At 41.3% G+C, this 27,783-nt stretch overlaps 1 protein-coding gene across 6 annotated transcripts in view; it reads left to right on the top strand.

The window, feature by feature from the left end:
- The first annotated feature begins 8,406 nt into the window (after positions 1–8,406).
- SATB1 (SATB homeobox 1) overlaps positions 8,407–27,783 on the top strand; it is a 99,299-nt gene continuing 79,922 nt past the window's right edge. For 2 of the 6 annotated variants that reach the window (XM_089332295.1, XM_051818499.3), the window contains exon 1: positions 9,308–9,562. The gene's annotated coding sequence lies outside the window, so the exon portion shown is untranslated. Of the gene's footprint in view, positions 8,660–9,306; positions 9,563–15,429; positions 15,590–19,500; positions 19,556–27,783 lie in introns of those variants that run through there. The other 4 variants (XM_089332293.1, XM_089332294.1, XM_089332296.1 and 1 more) reach the window with 4 other exon arrangements.

Raw genomic sequence — 27,783 nt, 5'->3', positions numbered from 1 at the left:
TTCAATACTTTTGTTTCTGAGGCCCTGTTGCATCTCTTACTTTATTTTTTTAGAGATGTATTAATTTATTTGAAAGGCAGAGTTACAGAGAGAGAAAGAAAGAGATAGAGAGGCAGAGAGACAGAGATCTTCTATCTGCTGGTTCACTCCCTGTTTGGCCACAACAGCCAGGACTGGGCAAGGCTGCACCTAGGCGCCAGGAACTCCATCTGGGTCACCCATGTGTGTGGCAGGGGCCCAAGCATGTGAGCCATCTCCTACTGTCCTCCAAGGCATATTAGCAGACAAGCTGGATCGGAAGTGGAGCAGCCTGGACTCAAACCCCGAGGCTCCTATGGGATGCTGATGTCACAGGAGGTGGCTTAAACCTCTGAGCCACAAACCGGCCCCACATTCCTTACTTTAGATTGCATGAAAAACGCCTATGTGCTTTTTCCCTTTTTGCCTAAGCTTCTTATTCTCACACTGGTCTTTAGAAAAACGTAAGCTTTTAACATGTAATCTAACTTTCCTTTTCTCTTATGGCTATTGCTTTCTATGGCTTTTCTAAGCAGTCTTTGTTTATCTTCAAGTTATAACATGTTCTCTGAAAGTTTTATGGTTTAAGCTTCTTTTCAATCAATGAGGGTACTTCAAATAGTTGGTGGAAAACAGAATTAAAAGTTGAGATTATTTTGGTACAAAAATAAAATTCATGCATAGTTTTATTTTTTAATATTTATTTATTTATTTAAGAGGGAGAGTTAACAGACAGAGAGAGAGAAACAGAGAAAGAGAGAGCTTCCATCTGTTAGTTCATTCTCCAAATGGCTGCAATGGCCGGAGCTTGGGAGATCCAACGCCAGGACCCAGGAGCTTCTTCTGGGGCTCCCACATGGGTGCAGGGGCCCAAACCCTTGGGCCATCTTCCTCTGCTTTCCCATGCCACAGCAGAGAGCTGGGTCAGAAGTGGAGCAGCCTGCATTACAGGCGGAAACCTAACCTGCTACCCCACAGCGCCGGCTCCTCCACCAGCTTTATGAAGTATCTCAAATAATTCACTGCAATAAATTCTGTATATGGTATAAGATGAGGATCAAGGTTTACTTTTTTTTCCCCACATAGAGAACTAATTATTTGTTGAAAACCCTTTCTCACACTGAGTTGCTGTTGTGACGATGAAACTTGGGTGGGGAGTGGGGCATGAAGAAGTCACCTGAAACTAACGACTTGATACTGAAATAAAGGAGACTTATTTTATTAATGAGTTTAAGAAAATGACAGTAGCTTATTCATTTGACCAAAAAAAAAAAAAAGATGGATTAATAAATCATTCATCAGAATTTATGTCTATGTATTCAAATGTAATGTATCTAAGACATTATTCGGCAACTAATAGCAATTCAGTTTTGTTCAACATTGTTGCCTGCCTGTACTTTTCCATTGTCTTCATAATGTGCATCCATTCATGGTGCAAACATTGAAAGGAACCAGGCACACTGAAATCCAGGCTGGGGCTTTATCTGTTCAATGGACTAGTCTACATTTGCTCAAGATTATTAAGTAAATCCAAACTGATGACCAAGTTGAAGAACTTAACTGATTATCTAAACTGATAACCAAATCGACTGCTGGTCTTGCTTGTTTATCCCACTTCTTTGTACCGTAACTGGAAATTGCGTTGTCTTTTCAATTGCATAAACCAACTTACAGGTCATCTTATGAAGATCTTTTGAGAAAGAGGAATGCTCTTTGTGCTGAAATTTCTATGGCAGAATAGAAGCAAGAAGAAAAGCCCAAGAATGAAGTTCTTAAAGGGAAAGCCAGATTAAGAATGAAGTAGAAACAGAAGTTAGCACAGAATAAAGCAGAACCAAGAGACGACTGGGGACATCATTGGAGCAGCTAGATCCAGTTATGCCTGAAGCAGACCTTACACCGTATTTCCCAGTGTATGTGGGTGGAGGGAAAGAGGGACAATAAATGAAAGAAAACCAAAAATAAGATCTACCTTTGTGAGTTGGATTTCTGGCTCTGCCAAATCTGAATTTTAGGGCACAGAGTCAAGGAATGGGCATTTAAAACAAACACTACTTCTAATTCCTGTACACACTAAAGTTTGAGATCTCCTGATCCAACCTCTTCATCTTATGGCTAAGGAAAATGAGACTTATAAAGATTCAATGTCTTCCCCAAGATCACTCAGCAACACCTATTCATTCTAGTTTCATGGGAGTTATCACTGAAAATAACAAGATCCCAACCCACATGGGCAAACAACTTGCTTAGTAGAACAAGAACCAGGATTCAGTTCAGCTCTTTATTTCGTGGAAACCTGACTTCCCCAAGGTCATGATTTATTACTTTTTTCCTTACTCCAACACGTTTTTGGTTTAAAACGTGAACATTCACTAATGCTAAAGATTTGGGTAGGCCTCCCAATGCATAAAAATAGGAGATGCTTTCAACATTTTAAGGCCAATGTTTTGAGTCTACCTACTGTGCTTTTGGAAGCATTATCACTGGTGACAGAGAGAAAGAAAGAAGGAAGCAAACGCAGTACTTCCCCTCACCCCAAAGTCTCAATCAGCCACAAAATCTTTAAACATTTATTTTTTCTTAAAAATTCATTCAAACTATTGCTCAATTCCATTATATGTGTAACTGTTGCCACAGAAAAAGTTTCTTCTAAAAGCTTAAATAAAAAATAAATAGTCCAGAAATCAAGGGTATAATTATTCTTTGGCTTGTATACCAGCAGCACCTCATCAAGTCATCCACTTACTCAAACCCTACTTATATCCTATTCAATTCAATTTGCTATTCTTGTGTCTATCCCAGGATTTCTTTTCTATTAGAGTAACAATGACTACAATACCATTAACAAGGAGAGTCAAGGCATTTGAACACCTAAGGCTGCTTCACTTACTTGTATTTACTTGGAAGTCCACTTTAACTTGCTCACGCTTCTTCATTGTATTCAAAACTCATGGGACACATAAAATGGATGAGTTTTATTATATGTCAATTAGACAATAAAAGTCAAAAAAGTTGAATAAAAAAATAATCATAGAGCCAAATGGTTGAGAACTCAAAGACCTGATTGTCCAAGGAATTGGATGGTCTTAACAATATGGATGTGCACATGGGGCCAAACCTACCAGAAACCAGTTAGCAAGCTTTATGAAAGGATACCCAGTGTTTCTAACATTTTAATGTTTATAGGAAAGTGTGTGTATTCACAGGGAAGTGGGGGAGGGGCGGGAGGGGTTGTTGCATTTTTTACTTTTGAGCGGTAGGCAAATGATGACTTCAAAGCAAGAGAGGAGCTAGGAAGAATGAGTAATTAGTGAACAGAATTATTTAAAAATAACAGAAATCAAGCAGCCTCAAGACAGTGTAAGGCACATGTCTGTGGGATAGCTTGGGCTAAAATACACTCTGATGGTACTAATGGAGAAATCTTCCTTCACTGAAAACACTCACACACAAGCTTTTCAAAAGCTACCTGCAGGTCAAAATCAGCAAAGGCTACCAGTTTCCTAAAATGTGGCAAAGTGGTCAACACTGAATATTTCAATTTTTCATATAAATGTGAATTTTGATTTTTTTCTTGAAAAATTGGAAGGTTTGACATTTCTTTTTTTTTAAATAATTATTTTATTTATTTGAAAGAGTTACACTGAGAGAGAAGGAAAGGCGGAGAGAGAGAGAGGTCTTCCATCCGCTGGTTCACTCCCCAATTAACTGCAACAGCCAAAGCTGAGCTGATCCAAAGCCAGGAGCCAGGAGCTTCTTCCGGGTCTCCCATGCGAGTGCAGGGGACTTGGGCCATCTTCCACTGCTTTCCCAGACCACAGCAGAGAGCTGGATCAGAAGAGGAGCTGGGACTCGAACCAGTGCCCATATGGGATGCCAGCACTGCCAAGCTGGGGCTTTAACCTGATATGCCACAGTGCCAGCTCCATGACATTTCATCATTGACACTTACTATCCCCATTTAGACAGAGGATAGGTTCTTCTCATGGTCACGGCCTCCACTACTGCTCATGGGCTTACCTTGATCCGCTTTGCTCACCTTACATGCATGCTTCGACCATTCAGATCTAACGGTTTATAAGCTCTGATATGCAGGCCAATGTCCAAACTCCAGAGAACGTCTGCAAGGTCCTTTACAAGTTGGAGCTGTTTGATTTCAGCTTTTATAGAGACTCCATGTTATAATCTCACTGAATTCCTTCTTTATCCCTAAACAACTCACTCTGTCTTCCTCAGAGTCTCTGCCCATGCTGGTCTCCCTGCTTGGAGTAGCCTACATCATCCATTTCTGCCCAGAGAAGTGTCATTTATCTTCAAAACCTAGTTCAAGTAGCAATTCCTCTATGGAACTTCTGAATCCTGCCAGCTAGTTATTTGCTTCTTCCTAAGTGTTCTCCTAACACTTTGTGCCTCTATTAGCATTGTAATGGATTTTTATGTCTGTTTGCCCAATTGGAAAATGTGCTTTTTGAAGAAGAGAACTCTTAATCATCTCTGTACCCCCAGCCCTTAATAAAGTTCCTGGCATCTATTAGGTATGCAATGAATATTTATTGAATGAACAAAAAGTAGAGTAAGTGAATGAATTAACGAGCACTTCCACAAGAATTGTTTATTGGTTACACAATTACACAAAGCATTTGATCTTTACAGTAAGGGAACTAACTACTCAGGACCATTCACAAAAAAAGTGTGAATTTTTGTTTAAAGATTGATTGATTGATTTGAAAGGCAAAGTGACACAGTGAGAGGGAGAGAATAAGTGGGAGAGGATATCTTCCATTGACTGGTTCACTCCCCAGAAATCTCTGACACAGCCAGGGCTAGGCAAGGTGGAAGCCAGGCAACTAGTGCTCCATCCAGGATTTCCATGAGAGTGGCATTAACCCAAGGACTTGGGCTATTACCTGCTGCCTCTCAGGCAGATTAGCAGGAAGCTGATCAGAAGTGTGGAATAGCTGGGGCTTGAATCACCACTCTGTTATGTGTGTGTCCCAAGTGACAGTTTAACTGCCTGACCACAGTGTCTGCCCCCAAGTTTTGAATTTTTTAATGATCATAACCTTTTCGGATAACAGCTGTTAAAAGTTCCTTTTCATTGTACCCTTGCCAGGAAAACAGGTCTTAAGAAAATAAAATACATACAGTATTAGTCAGTAAAAAAGACACTTGATAGGATGCACGCTTTGGAGAGGGCTGGGAGTAAAACAAGTCACAGCACTTCTCCCTAGGAGCTGATGGCCACTCTGGCAGTATTTACCCCAAATAATGTAAGACTTGGGCTACACAGGGGCAGGAAGGGATTGTTTAGCCAGCAGGCTACCCCATGAACCTGAATTCCTAACACTACGGTAGGCCTTGGAGAGCCACACCACAGCTCTTTCCTCTTGGGCACAAGGTAAGTAGCACAAGTTGGCCACCATGGGATTATATGGAGCCAGGCAACTAATCCTGGTTCATTACTTGTGAGGCCAATGATATATGCCATTTCTGGGCTATAGCACTTAAATGCCAGCATGAACTTGTTACAGTGATCTTCAATTTTGCCATAGCAACATGTAACACTTAAGATAGTGACTGTTCATTAGCCTGGAACCAGTTGATCTGCAGCAGACCCACAGTGCAACCAAAAAAAAAAAAAAAATCCCCTAAGTATTGGAAATAATAGAATTATTTGTTATTCTAGCATAACATGACCTATTCTGATTTTTACAATAGATTTGCTCTGTTTTGTTGCAAATGGCAGACTAATGGTTGAAAGTTTCAGGAAGATGACTTCTGTGCAACACACAAAAATATATAACAAAGTGTAGAAAGACGGAATGAACTGATTCAGCAGTTATGGTAAGCAATCTGTAGCTAAAATCCCATCCATGGGGAAAGTGGTGAGTTCTGCTCCACCTAAGATATCTGTATTGAATGGTCCCTAAAATTTGATAGGACAAATAAACCCAGAGCTTTAGGATCTCTCCTTCCTATAGTCTAAAAAGAAAAAAAACAAAAACAAAAACAAAAAACTATTTTCACAAGCTTTCCTTTGACTCTAGCCACTGACTGATCCAGGAGTCATCTCTCCACATTTCAATGTCATGTTTCCAGCTGACGTTCCTTGACGGCCAATGCTGTTCCAGCCTTCTTGCATCTCTCTCATACTCTGGGGTAGGCAATGTTTTATTGTTTATTCTCCTGGGGAAGTGATTTGTGTAGCTTTTGATACCAGCTACCATATAGACCACTCGACGTTTCAGATTTAGTTGCTTTTTAACCATTTAAGTTGGAGTTGGATTTGCTAAAAGATTTAGTAGCACAACTGTATACTGTCTTGGTCTTCTTCGGCTGCTACAACAGAATACCTTCGGCTAGGTGATTGATAAACAATAGAAATCTAGTGCTCACAGCTCTGGAGGCTGGGAAGTGCCAAATCAAGGTGCCAGGAGATTCAATGTTGGGTGGAAGTTCCCTCCTTGCTTCATGGATAGCACCAGCCGCTGAGTCCTCCCATGGCAGAAGGGACAAGGGTGCTCGAGTGAGCCTATTTTGTAAGAGATTTAATCCCATTCATGAGGGCGGAGCCTGTGTGACTTGATCCCCTCCCAAACTCCCACCACGTACTAGCATTACTTTGGGTAAGAAGTTTCAACAACTGTAGCAATCAACCTAGAAACTTTCAGGCAAAATGCCCTGCGCTTCTGCAAAAGGCCATTGGCCTTCTGCTATTGAATTTGTAGCCAGTCTTAATATCTGATTAACATCTTAATTCGGTCATTATTTAATGAATCACTACTATGTATTAGAGAGTAAGGTGTCTATAAGAGTTTATCAAACTGTGGTATTTAATGCACTATACCTAGAATTACATAATCCTGTGTTGTAATAATAGTTTACGAGCTTACAGTACTAGACTAAAATTCCAAAGCTGGTGGGCAAAATGTTTTCTAGGTTTAACTCAGAGGAGCAGATCACCCCTTAAATTCAAGAGGCTTAGCTGATGATTTGAGCAAGTGTTAAGACTAAAAAAAACAATCCTTTATTAAAAACTTCAAATTTCTGTTAAGCTCCATTTGCAGGCTTTCAGAACTGGCGAATCTGGTGCATAATACAAGAAAGTACTACTAAGCATTAATTAAAGATTTAGAATATATTTTTTCCAAACCTGATTGTCTTTCAAGTATTTTTGCTACTTGTTAGGCAACTCAGCATTTTGGTAAATTGAGGCAAAAGGGTCTGTCTTCTGGATAAATTCCAATTCCAATGAATTCAATATCCATTGACAGGGGAAAAAAAGGGGGGATATCAGAAAGCAGTATGAATACATGAGTTTTCTCCGTTATTTAGAAAAACACACAAAATTACAGCACAGTGGATGCATTCCTACTAGGGCTTGAAAGTGGAACCAACCCCTGTGTAAAAGATAAAATAAGACTGCATGGATCTCAGGATTTTCCCAGCGTGCTTTATTCATAGGCATCTGAGAGGAGCAGGACCTGGCAGAGCTTTTAGGAAGCGCTGGATTCTCAGCCCACTCTTTCCAGGAACTTCCCTGTGAACAGTGCTCTGTGCTGGCAGCATGGAAATCTTTAGCAATCTTCCTCCTGCTTCCATAGTTTCTCTCTCTCTCTCTAAATACAATTATTTATGGGGACTTAATGAGCGAGCAAGCCTGTGCGAAAGGAACTGAAGAAAGTGCAGCTTCCAAAAATACAGCCAGGCAGCTCTACAGTCTTTATTGTTACACCCTGCCGCTCTGCAGTGCTTATCAGGAATCACAACTCCATTTCTCGCCAGACACACTTGCACGAAGGGAAGAAGTAGAGTCTGCTTCCCCTTAACTTTAGGTAAACAGTAGTAATGTTCTGTTGTCATACTCAATGCAAATTTCCCAAAGGCGACACGCACAAAAGACCTGTTAGCTGCCTTACAGCTGGGGGCAGGAATGGCAGGGCAAGGAGGGAAAAGTTGATGGAGTTCCAGTTTATCCTTAGCCTGGGGACTGGAGCCTCCAGGCACCCGCACCCTGGTGGAGCAGAGGTCTGTGGAGTTTCCGCCCCGCTCTCGAAAGGTTCCCTCTCCTCTCCTCTCCTTAGCCCCCTGTCCAGGAAATCCTCATCTCTTCCTCCCTCTTTGCCCCCAGCTTTTGGGGGGACTCGAACCTCAGCTTAGGCGTTCTCATTCCAGTGGGCTCAAAAGTGCAGCCGCTGACATAAGGAGGAATATTGAAACAAATGGGCTGGGGCACACCGCTGGGGTCGGCAAGCGAGCCCCTCTGTTCTACCACCAAGCGCCGCTCAGTTGGGGTGCAGCCCTCCAAGATGGGGGTGGGGGTGCTGAGTGGGACGGGGGTGGGATGAAGAGAGACGGACGGGCCAGGCTGAGAGGGAAAGCGACCCTCTAGGAAAGATCTCGACCGAACACTGACGGGAAAAAAAAAAATTGGCCCACATGCCCCTAGTGGGGAGCGATGCACCCCACGCAGGCTGGGAGGGGGGCGCATCGGGGCCTCGCACCTGACTTCCTCCTCCATCGGTACCCACACCGCTGACACCCCCTCTCAGTACCCTCCCCAAAAGCCCAGCCAAACAACGAACAACAAGAGGAAGCCGCAGGCGGCAGAGGAGGGGTGCGCGTGGTGGGGCCCGGAGAGGTGAGGGGGCAGGGGTGGCGGGCGTCGGGAATCGTGCCGCGCACCCCCGAGCGCCCACACTTACCCCTAGCGGCCCAAGGTCCGTTCTTCGCCGCTAACCCCGGCGCGTGCCCCTCGCCCACCCCGGGCCCTCCAGCCCCCGCCCCCACCCCGGCCGGCGCGCTGGGAGGGGGCCCGGGAGCGGCGCGCGCGGCGGCGGCAGCAGCGGCGGCGGCGGCGGCGGCGGCGGCGGCTCGGGCTCGGCTCAGCTCGGGCTCCCGTGCGCCCAGGGCTGCCAGCGGCCGCGGAGGCTCCCGCCGCCAGGGGGAGAAACCGGGGCGGGTGCTGGGGAGGCGGGCCGGGCCCCGGCCGGCCGCCCCGCCGGGCCGCCCGCGCCGCGCCAGCTCCGAAGCGGCGACGCGGGGTCCGCCGAGCCCCCGGGCGCAGCGAGCCGGCCGAGGCGCGGCGGCTGGATGCGCGCCCGGGTGGCTGTGGCCTCCCGCGGGGGCGCCCGGCCGCGGCGCTGCGCCTGCAGACTGCGGGCGCGGCGACCGCCCAGCCGAGCGCGGCTCCCGCCGGCCCCTTCCCCCGCCCGCCCCCGCCGCCCCCTCCCCCTCCCCCTCCCCCTCCCCCGTTAACATCTCCTCCCTCCCCCCCCTGCTCTTCCTTCCCTCGGCCCCGCGCGCTCGCTCGCTCCTCGCTCCTCGTCTCGCTCTACCCTTTAAACGCCCACTTCGGAGGGGGAAAAGAAGGCAACTTGAAGTCAAGTTGCGATTAACTTCCGCGGCAGCCGCAGCTCGGCGGCGGCGGCGGCTGGGGAGGCAGAGCCGCCGCCTCGGAGTCGGACGCGGGCGCGCCCGCCCGGAGCCGTGCCTGCTCTCGGCCGCACTCGACGCCACCGCCGCCCCCAGCACCCATGCCTGAGTGAGTTCTGTTCCTTTGCCTCTTTTCCCCGCTGCTCCTGCTCTTTCACGGCCGTGCCTGCCTCTTTTTCCGGGATCGACCCAAACTTCTCTGCAACACCCACCCCCGCGCCCCGCGCCCCGTGCCCCGCGGCTCGGCTCAGCGCTCGCGGGCGGCCGCCGGGGCCCGGGGGCTCGCGAGCCCCCGGAGGGGTGCGCCTTCCCGGGAGGGAGAGCGGCGGGCTGGGCACTGGCCGCCGCCGCCGTTCGCCCTCTCCCGAGGTGTGGACACGCGCACACACCTGCCCGGCAAACTCCCTTCAGGTCATCGGTCCAGCCCCTGCCAGAAGAGAAACCGGGCACGGAGGAGACCAGAGGACGCGGACGGGGAAAGGGGCAGGCTCTCCGCGCGCCCCGGACTGGGCGGGCTGGGGAGAGGAAATGTGCCCCCGCCGGCCCGCCGGTCCGTGCAGCATCCCTGGCCGGTCCATCCCCGCCTCCTCTGCGCCCGCTGGCGCGGCTGGCCGCGAGCGGCGGAGGCGAGGGGCCTGGGAAGTTTGTGGCAACTTCTCCATCCTGGGAGCCGCTCGGGCGCCTGGGCGCTCGCGTCGGGGCCGGGAGTTGGAAAGCTGCAGCACTCCGCGCCTCGAGCCCTCGCGGGCTTGGCTGCGGCGAGGCCGGTCCCGGAGGGGCTGCGGCGTGGATGCGGGTTAGGAGGCAGGGCGCGTGCTGCCCTCGGAGCGGGCATCGGGACGTCACAGGTGCAGCCACGAGGTCCCCTCCTGCGGTCAGGACCTGAGCGCGGCGGCCTCCTCCAGGTGCTCTCCCCTGCCGAGACTCCGGGGCTTGGCAAACCACGAGGAGAGGGAAGAAGCAGGCAGGTGGCCAGCCCGGGGAGGGGCGCGTGGCTGCGGGGAGGGGGGGAGGGAGGCGGGGAGCTGGGCGCGGGAGGGGGGACGCTGAGCAGGACCCTCCCGAGGTGACCCTAGAAGACGGAGAGGGCCGAAGTGCGTGGCACTCGGGTTGGAGGTTCTGGCTCCGGCCTCCAACCGGGGCGTCGCACATCTCCCTTCCGAGCGTCAGCCACGGGGTCCTGTCGCAGAGTGCTCCGGTTGGCCACTTTGACCCCGGCGCCCGTCCTCGGAGAACTTTCTCCAAGACAGCCCGGGGTTTCCTGGCAAACGCTCTAAGACTGGAACTCCACGTAGTGCTTTAAAAAAACAAAAGCAGGGACGACAGAAAGATCTGATGCTGGCAGGGAGGGAACCTTTCTTTCCGGACTGACTGGGCTTCCACGCCTGCATCCTTGGAGGCCCGGGACCTGAGGTTCCCCAGAGGACAGAGGAGGGGGGTGAGAGTAAGTCAAGAGCGGGTTTTGTCCTTAGCAGCCCCTGATATCTGCAGTGTTTGTGCTGCGGACAGAGTAACTCGTCCCGGTCAAACTTAACTGACGTCGACACCCTATCTAAGGTGGATTTTTCCGAGATGTCAGGAATGTGAGGTTTATTCTATATTCAAATGTAGCTGCTAGATAAATAAATAAATAGGCCCCGCACTTTAACTCTGGAGAAAGCCAAGGTTGCAAGTATTTGCTTTGAAAACCTGCAGTCCCCTACGTGGTATTAGTGTGATGGTTTAGCAGCCGTCCTTTATTTCTATTGCGTATTATTTTAGTGGAACAGTAGTACATTCATATACTGGCTGCTCCAGTCTGCTGGCAAACATTAGCATTCAAGCTTACATTTTTGACAAATGTGCAGACAGGAATAGCATGAATAGGCATCTTAAATATTAACAACCTAAGCATCTGTTGTGAAACAAATTTAATATATTTACTCTGTTTTTCTCACATTGTTAGGAAAGGTTATAATAAGTGCATAATTTCAACTTTAGTTAGCAGAAGTAACTGGCTGTATCTTTCACTACCTCACCAAGTGTTTAACACAATCACCAGACGTAAATACTTTAATTAACTTGGTTAAGCTCATTATTAAATACACTTTAGACAATGTGCATGTCATGTAAAATGTAACTGTAGCAAAATATGTATCCTACTTGTGCACATTTTAAATAGCTATGCACTTTATAAATATACCAAATGTTTATTCTTCATCACCATTTGACACTTATTACTTCATATTTTTTCTAATGGAAACAGTATTTTAAATGTAGAGTTGTTCAGTCATATGTAGTACATAATATGTAAGCAGTAGCTATAAAATCCAAAGCATTGTTAAATTTGAATATAGCTACATGTAACAGGATAATACAAGAGAAGTAAAATCATTACTCAATTTTGTATTCCCTTCTGAAGAATAATAAATACAGATGATGAATAAAAAAAAGAATAGGGGCTTCCCTCCTAAAGTGCAAACTCCTTAAAATGTGTGTGCTGTGGGGGTGGGAGAGGGAAGAAATAGATAAGACTTAAAGAACTTCCAGAAGTCTGAATAGTTATTTTCAGAATCAATGCATTCCTCACTTTCCCACAAGTTGAAATATGTAATAAATAATAGTTCTTTGTATGTAAAAGTATTCAAAAGGAATGCCTTTTGTTCAGTTGTTGTAATAAATTAATATATTCTTTGGTTGATAATCTAGAAAACCAGTTCTTTTGTCTCCTAGCATCTTAAACAAGAACAGCAACAAAATGATTATTTGGTTTATTGCTGCAAAGAAGTCTGTTGCCAGCCATATGAACCTGTGGTTGACTATGATAGGATATGCTGAGTGATGGTTAGGAACTCCAGTACATTAAATTAGCAAAGATTGAGATATCTAGAGGAGAATTTCAGCTCTTTTCTTTTCTTTTCTTTTTTTTTAATGTAACAGGTTGTGGATTGTAAATTAGGCCTAAAAGGTCAGGTGACAGGCACCTGTTCCTCATTATTGTAAAAATCTTTTGGTTACAAACACTATTAAGCTAAACACAACATGGATATACAGCAGGGACTCTCTAAAGCACTCTAGTGATTTTTCATCTGCTCTGTAAATTTCCAGAAGGGCCATATATAGATATGCCCTTTACACAAATACATCGTTTCTTCCATACATGTTGTCTTGGATGACTGTAATTTATGTTATATTAGTACTTGGAATTGATGAAGTATGTAAAATAAATGCATGTGACTAAATCAATCTTCAGATTATGTCTAGACATATTGCAGTCAAAAAGTGTATTTTAAAACACCTCCTTTTCTTATAATCTATTGATTAATTACCAGAATTTTTGTTCGTATTTTAAATAGAAACCTCCCAAAATTGCCTTTCATACTGTTTAGATGAGATGTATTCCCATTTTAAATGTGCCATGAAATATTTTTTGCTTGATACTCATATTTAAGGAGGAAATCAGTTGCTGTATATCTCCATAGCTTTGTGGCACACACAGGAAGCAAGCCACATTTTACATGAATGCTGTTAGAAAGGGTATCATCATTTTATTTTCAAACTTGCTGCTTCTCCTGGGTGTGTTCGGCAGTATTTCCATTGGAATTAGGGAAAGTGGTTTGATTTTCATGAATGGTTTACCCTTAGATATTTCAGAGAGTACAGTTAGCATGCATATTGGAAAGACCCAAGTAGCACAAGGTTGCCAAATACTAAAGGTGCCAGTTGCTTTTAATTAGTAAAGCAGGAGAATTGGGAGTGAATTAGATAACTCGGATTATTAAACCCTGTTATTTACATACGTTCTTTGTCTTTTTTGGTTTTGTGAGTTTCTGCTGATGATGTGAAGTATTCACTTTTAGCATTTGTGATCAGATTACAGAGCAGTCATTACTCTTACTGTTCAAATTGATTTGGTTTTCAAACTCCAAAAACTCTGTGATGATTTTTACAAATTGGTTTACATTTTGACAGAACAGAGTTAAGTTAATTAATAGATCAGGCACGAAAAATCATCCACAATATTTTCTGGTAAAATGAAAGTTACGTTTCAGCATGATGAGCATCAGGCTTCAGTAATCTGTTCCTCGTGTGGAATGAACACTTCCTACTTAGAGCTAGCAGGCACCTACTGTTTATTTACGCTGCATTAAACTGACAGCTCAGCAATCAGAGGAAAAATATTACTTACCTTCCTGAAGTAAATACCAGTTTATAGGTTAGTGCACGTATTTATATTCCTGTCACCACTAAATAACGGCTCTGTCTCCATTTTAATATCTACCTGTGCTGTAATCCAGGCCTTCAGACTCTTCCTGGCTGGGGGTAGGGGTCGAGAGGAGTTTTGATCATTTTCCAGTGGCAAAATTTTAAAGGAGTGTAATTCTATCTTCTCATTTCTGTCGTGTGCGAACCAGTTGAAAAGAAATGTTATGCACTTTTACTTTGCATACCTCAACTATAACATCAAACCCTAAAAGAATCCGCATGCCATTTAAAATAGTCATCTTCCAGCAACCTCAGGATACCGTGTGTTCAAACACATTCAAGTGTGTGTTTGCTGAATTAACTCTCTACAAAGTTCCAAATAGATGAAGCTATTTGATTTCTTAGATAATAACTTTGAAAAAGTATCTTCCTTTCCCAGTCTTTGATGGAATGCTACAGTTTCTAATGAAGACCTGCACATATGAGAATGAAGTAGGGCTCAATGATTGGTTAATTCTCTTGGGTTTCCTCAGAAAATACCCTTGCCCTCTCCGTTATTTGCCTTCTTATTAATCTGCCGTCCTTAAAGATAGGGGAGATTTCTGATTTCTTTTGATACGTGCACTAAATGCATTTGTTGCTTTCTTTTAAATTAAAAGTCCTTTCTCTTTGAAGACCTCCTTGAAGCATCAATAAACTGATAAAGCTGAATTTCTGAACTCAAGATTCACTTGAGAAAATGCTTGTTTTCCCTTAAATTACCTAAGAAGCTCTTACAGTCATTGTCTACGCACAGTTGTCAATCTCTAATCACATATTCTGCTGACATCAGAGTGGAATGTGGTCTTAATACAGCATATAAATCAAATCTGTTACACAAGGTTCTTCTTCACTATACCCAAGAAAAAGTGTCTACTATTGCAATTTACATATTGTTTCTAACTGCTGTTCTCAATGGTAAGTCTATTTAAACTTGATGTCTTCATAGAGCATGATCAACACATTAACACACATTATTTCGTACTTTTGAACTTATGCCAACGGTACCTTTTGCTGTTTATTTTTTTAAGTCTTTTTTAAGATCGGATATTTCATTTGAGAGTAAATAGATACAGATTGTGTGTATATATATTCAGGGTGAGATTTAGTAGTGTAGCGATTCTCTAGCATATTGGCCTATTTTTACTCTTTCAAGTTACACTGTATCACTTCCACAGTTGTTGCTGTCTGAGGGTTTGTAAAAGATTCTAGTCACTTCTTTCAATGGACTTTCAAGGATGCAATTCTGTTTATATGGTGGTGATCTAATGAGGAGAGCTGAGAATTAGTTAACTGGTACTCCCGAGTTTTAGGTACCTGGTTTCTGCTGAAATTTATTCAGTCCAGTTATTTGACAGTTGGTAGAGAGGTGTCTTGTAATTAGAAATTAAGAGTTGGTTCATTTTCCAGTGAAGGAAAAATCTTCCTGGTTTAAACACTTAACTGTGCAATATTTTATTACATTTATCACTCATGTTAGAGCCAGCTTATTGTTGTATGCATTTGTGAGTACCTAGGGGTGCAGGTCCCCAAAATGAGGCTGAAATGCTTGCAGAAGAAGCCCATGTCAGGCTGCAGCTGGTTGTACCTTAACTCGATTGTCTGTGGACCTGAGCCGGCCCCCTCCTCTGTACCCCTTCCCCCCAGGTGTGCAGGAAGTGGAGGGCGGTGTACCGGGTGAAGTGGGTGGACTCAACCCAGAGCTATGACCTGATTTGTGACGCACCCTCAGAACTGCAGTAATGGTCCAGCTGCTTCCCGGGCAACTGGTAACCACCTCATTTGGGGATGCTTCTGCCTTGCTAGCAAGTGCCAGAGAGAACTTCGTCACTGTCACCTCAGCAGAGGCTACTACTTTTTTAGACCTCTCCGGTAGGGCTAGATTTGGAGAAGCACCTCTGATATTTGGAGGGTAAGTGCCAGAAAAGTTCCTATAGTCAATTGTATGTGGAGAATCGGGGCTAGAGCCACTGTGCAAGATAGACCTTTAGTGTTTGGGGGAGGTCTCCGTGTTGGGATATTACTTTTTTTCTCAGCGGCAGATGATTTGGGATCAGATAACCAACAAAAATTCTTCAGTGGACATTCCTTTTTGAGGGGTGAAATACGGTAGCAAGCTCCCAGGGGGAAACTATTAGACATTCTTTCTTTGAGATGTTTAAAGAGAAGGTAGCCTAATCTCTGTGATGGGGAATTCTTTAGATGCGATTTTCCTGGAAGCCAGGCATGTAGTAGAGTTGATTGCTGGAGATTTCTCTCTAGTCTTACTCAATGGTTTCTGATATGCCGTTAAGAGCATGTACATGACAATTTGGCCTTTTAATGTTTATAATATTAAGGACTTTAAGGTAAAAGAGGTTTTATGTTATAAATATTTTATTGTAATAATTATAATAAATAAAATGAAACCTAGTGTAGGCAGATATCTTTTGAAATGGAGATAGTCTTGCATATAGTGTATCCATAATTAGCTGTTTGATGTTGAATGCAATTGAGTTTTCCTGTTCCAGTGAACCAGACAATGGAAATCATTTGGGATTAACAACAGGGCGATGTAATTCTTGATATAACAGGCCTTTCTTTCTCCCAGAAAACATTGTACCAGTATATGGAGTCCTAACTTAAAATACTTACAGTTTTAAATTTTAAAAGAATCTATAGAGTTAATAAAATAATTTAAGTGCTTCCTATTGTATTTTCACCAACTGACATGATACTTAGATGTGTTGTTTAATGTTAGCGATTTCTCCAGACTGTGGAAGGAGAGAATAGCATTTTAATAACTATGCTTGAAACAAAATTCTTAGAGGTGGGCTTCCTTTTGGATGGTTTAAGAGGACTCAAAAACAATTTAGAACATTATCTTAAAAGTTTAAAAATGACAGCCTTAGTTTGTATGGAGTCATTGTATTTTAATAATACTGTATGCTTATTAGTGTTATTAGAGCAGGAGACGGTTAATTACAGCCTTTTCTGAGACATGTTACCTGTATATTAGCAATCATGCTAAAAAAGAATGATGTATACTCTTACATGCAAGCTGCTGCTTGCTAGACTCTTTAAAAAAATTCTCCTAGAATGTATAGAGTCAGATTTTTGGTCCAGAATCATCAAAGGTGTTTTACTAAAACAGCTCTATTTAAACACTTTCCATTGGATTATAAAATTTTTCTCCTGTATTTTATTTTTCCTTTGCAATTAATTTTGTCATGAGAGATTTCGCTAGTGGCATTAGAAATTATTACCTCTCAGCAGTTTTAGGTTTCCCATATTGTATTTTGAGACACACATTTTCTTGATTTTGACTGCTTTGGCCAATATAAACTGTTAAAAGCTTATTGAGTTGATTTAGCACCTCTTACTACTTCTTTTTGTGGAAACCTGTCAGTTAAAGTACAGAGACATCTTTAGCCAAATTGTTTTCCTAGAATTCAATATAACCAATTATTTAAAATACATTTGAGCATTTGATCACAGTGGCAGCTCTAAGAATGTTTCATTGTCCAACTCTCAAACCTCGATTTTCACAGTGGCTTCTAGCTAGGCAAAACAGCGGGGAAATGGAACCAGAGGAGTTTAAAGCTGGGACTAAGCCCTACTTAGAAAATTCTATCAAATTGGGTGATTCCCTTGGCTAATTGGAATTTGTTGACTTATAACCTTGTAATATGTGCATAAAAATGCACTAGTATTTCTACTTTATGAAGTTTGTAGGTGATACCATTATTTGTTTCTGCAAGGTACTTAACTACAAAAGGGCAAATGTGTAAGGTACATATTTGTATTATATAAAATAGGAGACACTACACAATTAGCATTCTATGCCTTGCACATAGTCGATACTCATTAAAGAATTGCTAAATTAATGGTAAAATATTGAATGTGGTTTGTACTGATAAAGATTTATTGGCAAAAGAGACTTTTCTTTCTAATTTTCTATTTTTTATTGAGGTTATCTGAATACTTAATCTACACATGCCCCTGTTTTATGGATAACATGATGTTTTTCTCCATTTAACTACATGCTCTTTTTTTTTTTTTTTTTTTGAGAGTAGCTCCAGGGTCTCTGTTTTACTGTCATTGTCTGACCTTCAGGTTTAGGTTAACTATCTCTATGAAGATTCATGATTCTTTGGTGTTTGGCTCTGGTAACGAACCATACTGGAGTCAACGTAGAGCACGCCCCTGAATTCTTGGCACTGCCATGCAGTGGTCTTTTTCATATTCCAGGACCAAAAATACTATGGGCTAGTGGCCCAGGGCTGATTGACCTCTGCCTGTTCTTTCCTGCAGTGGTTTTTTTCCCCCCAGTATCCCAGTGAGTAAATATTGGTCACAATTATTGCATTAAAAGACATTTTTCATTGTAGCTGTCTATATTATTTTATAATATTCTTTGATTTGGTGTCATTTATATTAATGAAGATTTCACTGTACTCCATAAAACTAAGGCTAGAGTTGCAATAAGGCTGTGCAGCGTACTGCATGTGAAACATTTTGAAAAGTTAAGATCCTTTGCTTTACAATTTATTTTCTTTTTAAAATGTGTGCAGGGCTATTTCAAGAACAGTCCTATTTAGTTACACAAAAGAAGTCTTCCTTAAGTGGTGTACTGCTGTGTGACCTATTACATTATCATGCACATTCTGTCTCTTTAAAAAAACACAGTCTCCTCTATTTGCCCTATTAATTGTTGATATGTTGCCATCCACGAGACAAAAATTAGAGCTGTAATTAAATAATCATGTAATGCTCCTTAGTGCCAGTGAGAGCAAACTCATTTTTCCAGGCTCTGATGGTCACTGATTATTGTATTACTACTGGCTGGCTTTATTTTTTCGAACGATTTTCTATCTGTAGATTACCTCACTACTGCCTTCTTTTCAAAATTAAAGAAAGTAGAAAACATTCACCCAGTTCATTGGCTGGAAGTCCTCAGGGACTTAAGATAGACATACCTTTTTTGTTTTGGTCACCTGGTGGGTTCTTTAGGGAGGCTACATCAGTGGTGTGGTTGCCTGCCATTTAATTTACACTGGTGTTTTGGCTGGGATGGAGGCATATGGGGAATGCCAGGAGAATTACAAAAGGAGCCGGGTATTAAAATTCAGAAATGATTAAAATTGAAATAAAAGGATGCTGCTTCTTTGCCAGTACTCTGGCAGTCATAATGACACATAGAGATTAGTTTCCACCTTCATCTTTTCCTTCTTTCTCATTTCCTCTTGTTTATTGTTGACACATTTTCCTTATGTCTGTCTCCTTTCTCTGTATCTTTTTGCACCATTATGCATTCCTGCTTCTCTTTCCTTAAGCTTGGAGAAGCCTACTTAACCTTATTATAACAATAACAGAATAGGTTATTAATATTTAATATGCACATGATTAAAATTTCTCTCCCTTAAACATAGGTCAGCTGTATTATTATTAACCGGCATGTAATTTTTCATTTAAAATATTCTTATTCTGCCCCTTGCTGTTTCTGAAATACAGTCTACTTTAGTAGTGATTTAATACATAATGCTTAGAAAACTGGTCGGCTAGTGAGAAAAGAACTCACCAGTCATGGATAATCAATTATGCATGAATTCAAATGTAACAGATGGAATCTGGTGAGTTAAAGTTTCTCTTTGCCTTAGTGGCTTTTTTTTTTTTATTTGTTTGTTTGACACCTGTCTCTTACATATAGATAAACATCTAACATAGCATGTGAGAAATGTTCTGTGTTTTCTCTTTAAAGTGGAGTTGATATTTAAATTAAATGTAAAGGCAGAGAATATCTAAGTCTTAAAGATTATCAGATTCTGTTCCATCACTTTATAGATGTGGAACTCAATCCTGCCTCATGGATGAAGGTTCACTCAGTGTGACTAGTACGGTAAGAAGCAAGATCCACATCTAGGTTATATATCCTTTCTCCACTACTTTTCCTACTTATGCCATTTATCCACTTTTCCATGGAAGTTGCTTAATAAGGGGTGTTCCATTGACTCTCCATTTTTAAGGATTTTAGATGAAAACTGTGGAAGACTACTTTCAAATTGTGTACTACTCCCTTGCATGGCATGCAGATATCATCTGCGTGTGTATATCATCCTATGCTCTGTGCCTATTGTATATATATTCATTCATACTTGGATGTTGGCCAAACACTTCCATTTCTCAAATCTGATGAGAATACCACAAGATTTGGCTTTATCTCCTAAATTGTGGCATATGCCAGCCTTGAAGATGTATTTACAGTTGCCTGCAGTGTGGTAAATTTCTAGTGACCAAACTCCTTTGTGAAAAATGAAATAAAAGTTATGTTTGATGAGAAGCTTGTTACTTCATGGAAGAGATAAGAAGTTTAATTTTCATTAGATGTAAAGTGGCTATGTAGTATAGCTTCAATCATAGGAATAATAGAACAGTGGGTATTGACCATCTTTAAAGCAAGACAGTCCCAAAACAGTTACAATGTGCTCCCAGTCAAAATTTTTCATAAATACACTTTTGTTTCTCTTCCAAGTGCATTTATGTACATGTTTATATATATATATATTTATATATAAATACAAATGAAAAGTCTTTACAGAAAAAAATAAATGATTAAGATAGTAACCTCCAGGCTCTCTAGTTCTTTTTTAGAAAGTTACATAGTAGTATTATTTGTCAACTTTTTGCTTCATATCCATTGGAAATTTGCATGTATATTTACAGGCCATGTTAGTTATCTGATGGATTAAATCTCACAATAAACATAGTAATGAAGAAGGAGACACCTGCAAAATAGGTAACTTGATGGGCTTGAGCTATAGAAATAGGAAGTTATTTTTCAATATTTTATTTAATGCTTTTACATATAGTAAATATATATTTTTAATTTGGATTCACTGTATAATAGTATTCTGTAGTCTTGTGTATCAAAAACAATATATGTACATATACATAGGTATGAATGTCAGTAACGGAATTCATACATGAATTTCCAATACATTAAAAACTCCTTTATTAACATAAAAGGCTCTAATATGAAATCAGTAGAAACAGATGATATGAAAGAGAATTTGATTGATATATTATAGGAAAAGAAGATATTTTAAATTGTTGTATGCAGAAGTGAAAAAGCTCTTTTTCATCATTAAGTAACTGGCAAAATTAAACTTGAAAGCCTTTCATTTTTTAGCAAAAACTATTTTCTTTTGTCTAATGAGTAGATTTTAAAGGCTTTATCTATAGACAACTTAGAAATTATTATATAGACTACATTTATTTTGTAACGGTCATAGGTCACAGTCTTAAGTACTGTTCATCTGTTATAGGAACTGTTTTACTGTTTATTTCATGAATATAGCTAAGTTTTACTCTTTTGAAAAGCATTCACAAAGAATATTAGGGTCTTAGGTGATCTTGTTTGCTTTTATCTATACTGCTTTCTCTTTTGCTAAGATATTATATTGAATATAACCTAAAAAGAGAACCACTTTCTTTCACTGGGAGGCCCTCAAATTGGGTGGGATCTTGGTCTCTAATTATCAGTCCATGTTAATTATCCTTGGGTCAAGTATTCATCATATGAATTAATTATCTAGCGTGGACTGGACTGTGGCATTTGTTGAGTGTGTTCTAGCTTATTAGTTTTCTGAAGCTTGCCATGGTATTTTCATAATATATATCTGCTGATGTTAGGAATACATGAAAAATTGTTTTGCATTAGATTTGTTTTTTTAAACCTTTATTGTGGTAAATACATATAACACAAAATGTGCCATTCTGATGGTTTTTTAAGTATACAATTTAGTGACATTAATAATATTCACATTTTATTGTTATGTACTCACCACAATCTGTTCCCAGCTCTTCTCCATCAACTCAAATAGAATGTGCTTTAGTTTTGAATTAAACTCCTTCACTTCAATAAATTCTAAGCATTGTGGCAGTATATGATTATTGTCCAGGAGTGAAGCATTTGTTTCTGGTGGTGGCTTTCCTTCCCAATGGATAATCCCTGGCCCAGACCTTGTGGTAGTGGACACAACAGTACAATATCAGGTATTGCCTTTGGCTGATGCTCCCTCAAAAATGTCCTGGACTAGCATTGAAGCCCACTGTAACCTCAAGCTCTTTCTCCCTCCAAGTAAGCCAGGAAAGATTAGCAATAATATTTTCATTACTAAGGAATATGGTTGATACATCTCGACTGGGATCGTAGATTGATTGCGAATGGTTGTTTGCCTTCACTGGAATTAAAATCTCTGAGCTTCCCAGGATTGTTAAAGGCAGAGCATCTATGGCCGCCTTCGAAAGTACAATGAAAACACTTTGATTGTGGTCAAGTGCAATGGCTTGGTCTGGATATAAGCCGATTAGTTACAGCCAATTTATAGAGAAACCCACTCAAAGTTAAACTTTTTGAGGGGGAGAAAACTCATACTCAGCTATGTTGGCAAAAAAAAAAAAAAAAAAAAATTAGAGGAAGGCTGGATGGTTCTGGCTCCAGTAAATACTAGACTGGTTTTAGAACTATACTTCCATGTGTAATTTTGTGGTTAGTTGCTTGTCTGTGATGATAAATCACATACCTACACAGGATTTCTGGCACCCCAGTAAATCTCAAGAAGTGCCGAAATGCTAATTTATCATGGCTCCTCAAATAGCACATCTTTATTCAGCAAATCAATGATTTCATAATTTGCCCCTCCTTTTTTTTAAGCTCTTTCCTTCTTTCTTCTTCATTTTTGTTCTGTTTTGTTTAATTTTTGTTGTTTGAAACAAGTGGCTTGCCTGCAATGTTTTTAAATTTGGGGCTACTGGTGGCCCCTAGAGTAGTTTTCACTTTTCCAAGCAACTCCAGTATGGGGTTAAAAACCTTCAACTCGGGGATATCCTAGCTGCTAAGGAATATTTGATTCCCTCTCTCCCAAACATTACCTAATTCAGCAGATGCCAAACCTGGCTGCACATCAGAATCACCTTAGGAGTTTTTGAAAACTGAATGCCTGGCTCCCACCCTTAGCCATTCTTAATTGCAGTGGGTACAGCCTGGACACTTGGATTGTGATCCCAGCACCGGCTTTACTTCCTACGTTGCCAAGCAGCATTCTTAGAAGGACACACTCATCAAAACGTTTTTTCAATTCCTTCCTTGTGGTGGAAGGCACGGTGAGAGAGTCTCCAGGAATATATACTTCAGTGACCCCTCAAGATGCTTACAGTCTTGACATTGGGAGGGGCAGAGACACTAACAGGGAATGCCATGTTGCTGGCAGAGCACGTAGTGTGCTGGAGCACTGAGGTTTGGGATAGAAGCACAATCAAGGTGCACACGAAAGGTAGAGAGGAGATCAACTCACCCCAACTCTCCTGGCCAAGGGCACCTAGGAGCCAGGAGGAAAAAGTGAGACATCTTGACACTAAGTTTTTGGTGGCATTCTCTACACTGACAGACTCAGCAATTGCAGGAATTTTTCCCCATGCCCTACTCAGTTTTGGGTCTGGGTAGAGGTGCCAACTTTGATAGAATTATCACTGCTGTGCCTTATTGCAGAAGGGATCTGTACTGACATCTGTGGAAGGAAAGGCAGCTTTTAAAACTTTTTGCCCAATACATTTTTGGCTAATAAAAAAGTGCTTTCTAGGTAGAAGGCCCAGATACCCTGTCTGCTTCTAGAAGCCAGTTACAGTGGCTACTCTTTTGCAGATCTCCTGAAATGAGCAGAAAAAAATGCCTTTCTTTGCTCTGCCCCACTGTAGTAATAGCCATTGTCTATTAGAACCATGTCATAAATTACCAGTGGGTATGTACATCTACCCCAAAGTAATTAGGAAACAACTTTTGATCACTATCTTCCTGGCTATAACTGAAACCTAACTTATTAGGGGAAACAAACAAACAAAACACCTTTAAGCCCTGTATTTAGAGTTCATTATCACTACTCCTCTATCTCCCTTGCAACATTTTCGAGCCTTTTGCCATAATTTTCCACAGTACACTATTGTTTGTTTAGTACCTGGATGCTCTCCCAGTTTGCGTAGCTATGAGGGTACTTCAAAAAAGTTCCTGGGAAAATGTAATTAACAGATAGGTTTGTTGAGCAGCGAAAGAATTTTGAAATTCATGGAGAGCTTTTTCATAATCTCCATTTCTCACCAACTTTTTGAAGGCCCCTGTTCTCTACGTTAAAGTCCCCAAAACAGTCATTATCAAGGGCAGCTGTGTTTGTTAAATCTGGAGGCTAGTGGTAAGGGCAGGGATGACTGATTTCTACCTTCAGCTATGGGATACTTAAATGCAACTGGGAAGCAGTGTTTGGAGTATGTGTGTATCATTCCAAACATATTACAGGGCCCTCTCAAGGATATGCATATCTAGAAAGTTGTCTTAATTCTGTGCCAAGCAGTACACAGATCTCATTCCATGCAGCCTTACAAATCTATGGGATAATTTCTAAAATGAAAACTGACCTCACTTTGGATATCATTAGAATGTCTGAATGCCATTCAATACCTTGACGACTCTTCCTAGTTCAGTCCTGGATTCACTTAATCATCTTTTACAAGAGTTCTCTAGGTAGGAGCTGTCCAGAGGAACTCTACAACCAGGAAGCATTAACGTATTCAAGAATCTACACCATTTGCAGTGCCAGAGTCCCACTACTTGGGGCTATTGAGTACTTGAAATGTGACTAAGTGAATTGCAAATTTAATTTTCATTAATTCAAATTTAAATGATATAGTTACCCTCACTACTTGTCCCTCCTCCTTACTTCTGCAATCAGTAAAATGTATTGTCAGCACAATTAGTAGTAGAAACTGGTTGCAAGTGACACTGTGAGATTTTTGCTCTTATTTATACATTCATAAATGTAAATATTATAAGGACACTATGTAAGTTCCAAGTATATGACAGTACACAAGACATATCATCTCTGTTCTCATGAGGCTTACAGTCTAGTGAGGGAGATATTTATTAAACCAATAATTATCCAAGTTGTTGATTAGTACCATGAGGACTGTTAATAAAGGAAAAGACAAGATGTGACTGTCACAAAGAAAAAATACAAGATTCTATCACAGTATCTAATGGGGCCAGAACTTCTTGCAGGATGGATTAGTCATAGAGTTTAATCAGTGTTATGATTATTAACTGAAAAAGAAAGGCATGGTGCACTTCCCTCCCCTAAGTTCAAGGCTGGGTCAGGTTGGCAGCAGGACACGCATCTCTCAGAGTAGGGTAGCTGGGATGTGCGTGCCATGACCTCCAAAGATGTGGGGTCTGGTTAATGAAGCTGCATGCCCATACACACTGCAGACTTCTGAACTTGAGCAAGTACCAGTAAATTCTTTCCTGAAGTATATGATGTCAGTCATAGATAATATGTGATGAGTGCAGATGTTTACAGGATATTGCATTTCCTCTCCAATATATGTTGTGACAAAGTTGTTTGGGCTGTAGCACCAGCTTTTCCTCCCTGCTCTTAGAAATTGGTGTTTGGTCCATTCAAGAAACTATGTGGAAATCAGTCTTGACATCCCAGACAGACAAAATGAGACACATGATAGAAAAACATATGGCTCAAATAGACATCCTTATATGGCCAACACAGACCATATTCCCAGAAATTCATATATGGAAAACACCACCTGCAGCTAAAGCCAGAAACAAAGAGTTGACATGACAAAAAGAGCAGTATGCTACATAAATCGTGCTGCTTTAAGAGTATAGAGCGATAGCCAACTGTATTTGAATTTAAAAGAGAAAAAAAAAGCCATGTCCTTAGAAAGTGTTATGGTGGTAAGCATTGCTTTGCTAACACAGTCACTGGCGGAGTTGCTATATCTTAAAAGCATTCGAATTCTAAATGCTTCGCTGTTTATTACAAATGTATGTGCTATTCAAAACTCTGAATGTGTTTTAATGCTTTCGGATATCTGCCTGCATATTTATCTTAATACGTTGCCATCTGAAACATGCAGTAGTCCTTTCATTAAGCTTTGAAAAATCTTGTGTGTCTGTTACAATATTTTGTCTTTGCTTCCTTTGTGCAGCTAGTATGAATACCTTACCGTGTGATAGGAAGCTGGTTTCCATGTACGTGTACGTCCATTTACAGGTCATGTGTTTCAGTTGCTATATTTCTTGCTCCTGAGGTTTTGTGTTTTGATAGCAAGATTTATAAAGTTTATTTTGTTTTAACTTTTCTCAACTCTGCTCACATCTTTATTACTAAATATAAGATGCCTATATAGAATCAATTGATGTTGCTCCCACCACCACCATGATAATTTATGCTTACATATGCCTAGGAAGGTGGTATATTCTGTTATTTTTTTTCCTTTTTTGAATCTGGGTTTACAATGGGCAACACTCACAGACTATAATGAATATTTTAAAGGGAGATATGTGTGTATGTATATATATACACACACACACATACATATAGCAATTAAGTTCATCTGTGTAGTATGCCACTACCACTAAGGCGCAGAACCTCCGTGTGCCATTTTACTTCTGACATTTCTTACAGACATACAGTTCTGGAATAAAGAAAGTCTTGAGGGAAAATTAACATGTAGATATGATTGATAGATTCATGGTTGTACTATATTTTTACTCCTGATAATAAAGTTATTGTTAGATGTCTATATGCCCACTTACTTTACCATTTTCCAAGCTATATCCTTATATACATTTATGTTTTGTGTTTATGAATAGGTTTATGATTCCTGGCTAAAAGTAAGTTGCATAGGCAATTTCCACATTCTTTTGTAATCCAGTGAATTTTTCTTTACTTTGATACTTTGCTATTTAAGTTTGTACAATGCGATGCACTATCCTTACTTAAAACAAACCAAGTTTCAAAGAAACACATCAGGCATTACCAGTTTGAAGTAACTGCCAAATTACCCATGTCGGGAATTTCAAATTTAACCTATCCTATTGCAAAAAATCTTCTTCATTATAATTATAGGTTTTAAAATAAACTATCTTTTTTATAAATTTAAGTATCTCCTCCCACAGTAAGAATTCTGACCGAAGTGCTACATTTTGTGACTATTTGTATATTTCCTTATTGGTTACATTTTGTATACTTTCATTCAATTTGTCTCCTCCATTTGTCCTCACATTTTCCCCTTTTAAAAATGCCCTATCGATTGGGCTTTTTAGACAAGATTGCCTGAAATGTCTTGTTTTTTTGATGTGCGTTTTCTTATCACATATTCTTTCTCTTGCTCAGGGCTTGGGTTTCTGTGTGCCAAGATTCACGGTTGCCTTCCTCGATTTTGACTAACCTTTCCGGTTTGTGGGTGAAACTTGGGTGCTATTAGAGTGATATATTTTCATTGTGTTCCTCCTAAACTTGTCTTCCCCCAGGAGGCCATCATTTCCTATACTTTATCTTCTGCTTCACCTTCTGCTTTTCTTAGATTTCTAATGTAAACAGTGAGCCTGAGAGTGTATTGGTAGCTTTAAGGAGCTTCATTTGCATCTTTCCCTCTTATCTCAGTACTTGTGCTAACTTGTTGCTTTTTTTAAATGTGTAACAAAATGTTTATCTGACTGATTTTTCTCTTTTCTCCGCCAGTATATTCTGAGAAATAACTCTTTTAACATTTTTGCTTTTGTTTAATGATTAACTGCCTTCAGGGGGCTGGAGTGGTGGGTACCATAACCTAAGCGATAAGTGATGCACTGCTATTTTGGTCGAGATTGTAATGTTTCTGCATTTTCATAGGAACCGTATTTAATAGATTCCCTAAGAGGTGCATACTTAGGTGATACTGACCATTTGTGTACCCGGGGAATTTACCCTGGATTACAACTTACCAACCCAAACTTTTCTCTCTCGCGCCCAGATTGGAAAAACGATGGCCAATCTTTTCCTAATAACAGGTCAGATGTCTCTGTAGTGACCCAGTTTTCACTCGGCCCCTGTGGGCCACCTATTTCCTCGTCCGAAGCGGCGAGGAAGTTTTGAGCCACCCTCGGACTTGTGTCCAAAGCTCCTAGTTTTTGATCACGCGGTCTCCTGATAGTTGAGGGACCACCCTCCTGGCGAAGCCCCCCTCGGAAGAGAGCGGCTCCAGGCTCCCCTCGCGCCCTGCCAACGTTTCTGCGGAGGA

The sequence above is a fragment of the Oryctolagus cuniculus genome, chromosome 4, assembly GCF_051225735.1.
Source record: "Oryctolagus cuniculus isolate XC-2025 breed Fujian yellow rabbit chromosome 4, ASM5122573v1, whole genome shotgun sequence".
NCBI lineage: Eukaryota > Metazoa > Chordata > Mammalia > Lagomorpha > Leporidae > Oryctolagus > Oryctolagus cuniculus.
Note: the sequence above shows the minus strand (reverse complement) of the source record. Positions and strands in the feature narration are given on the sequence as shown.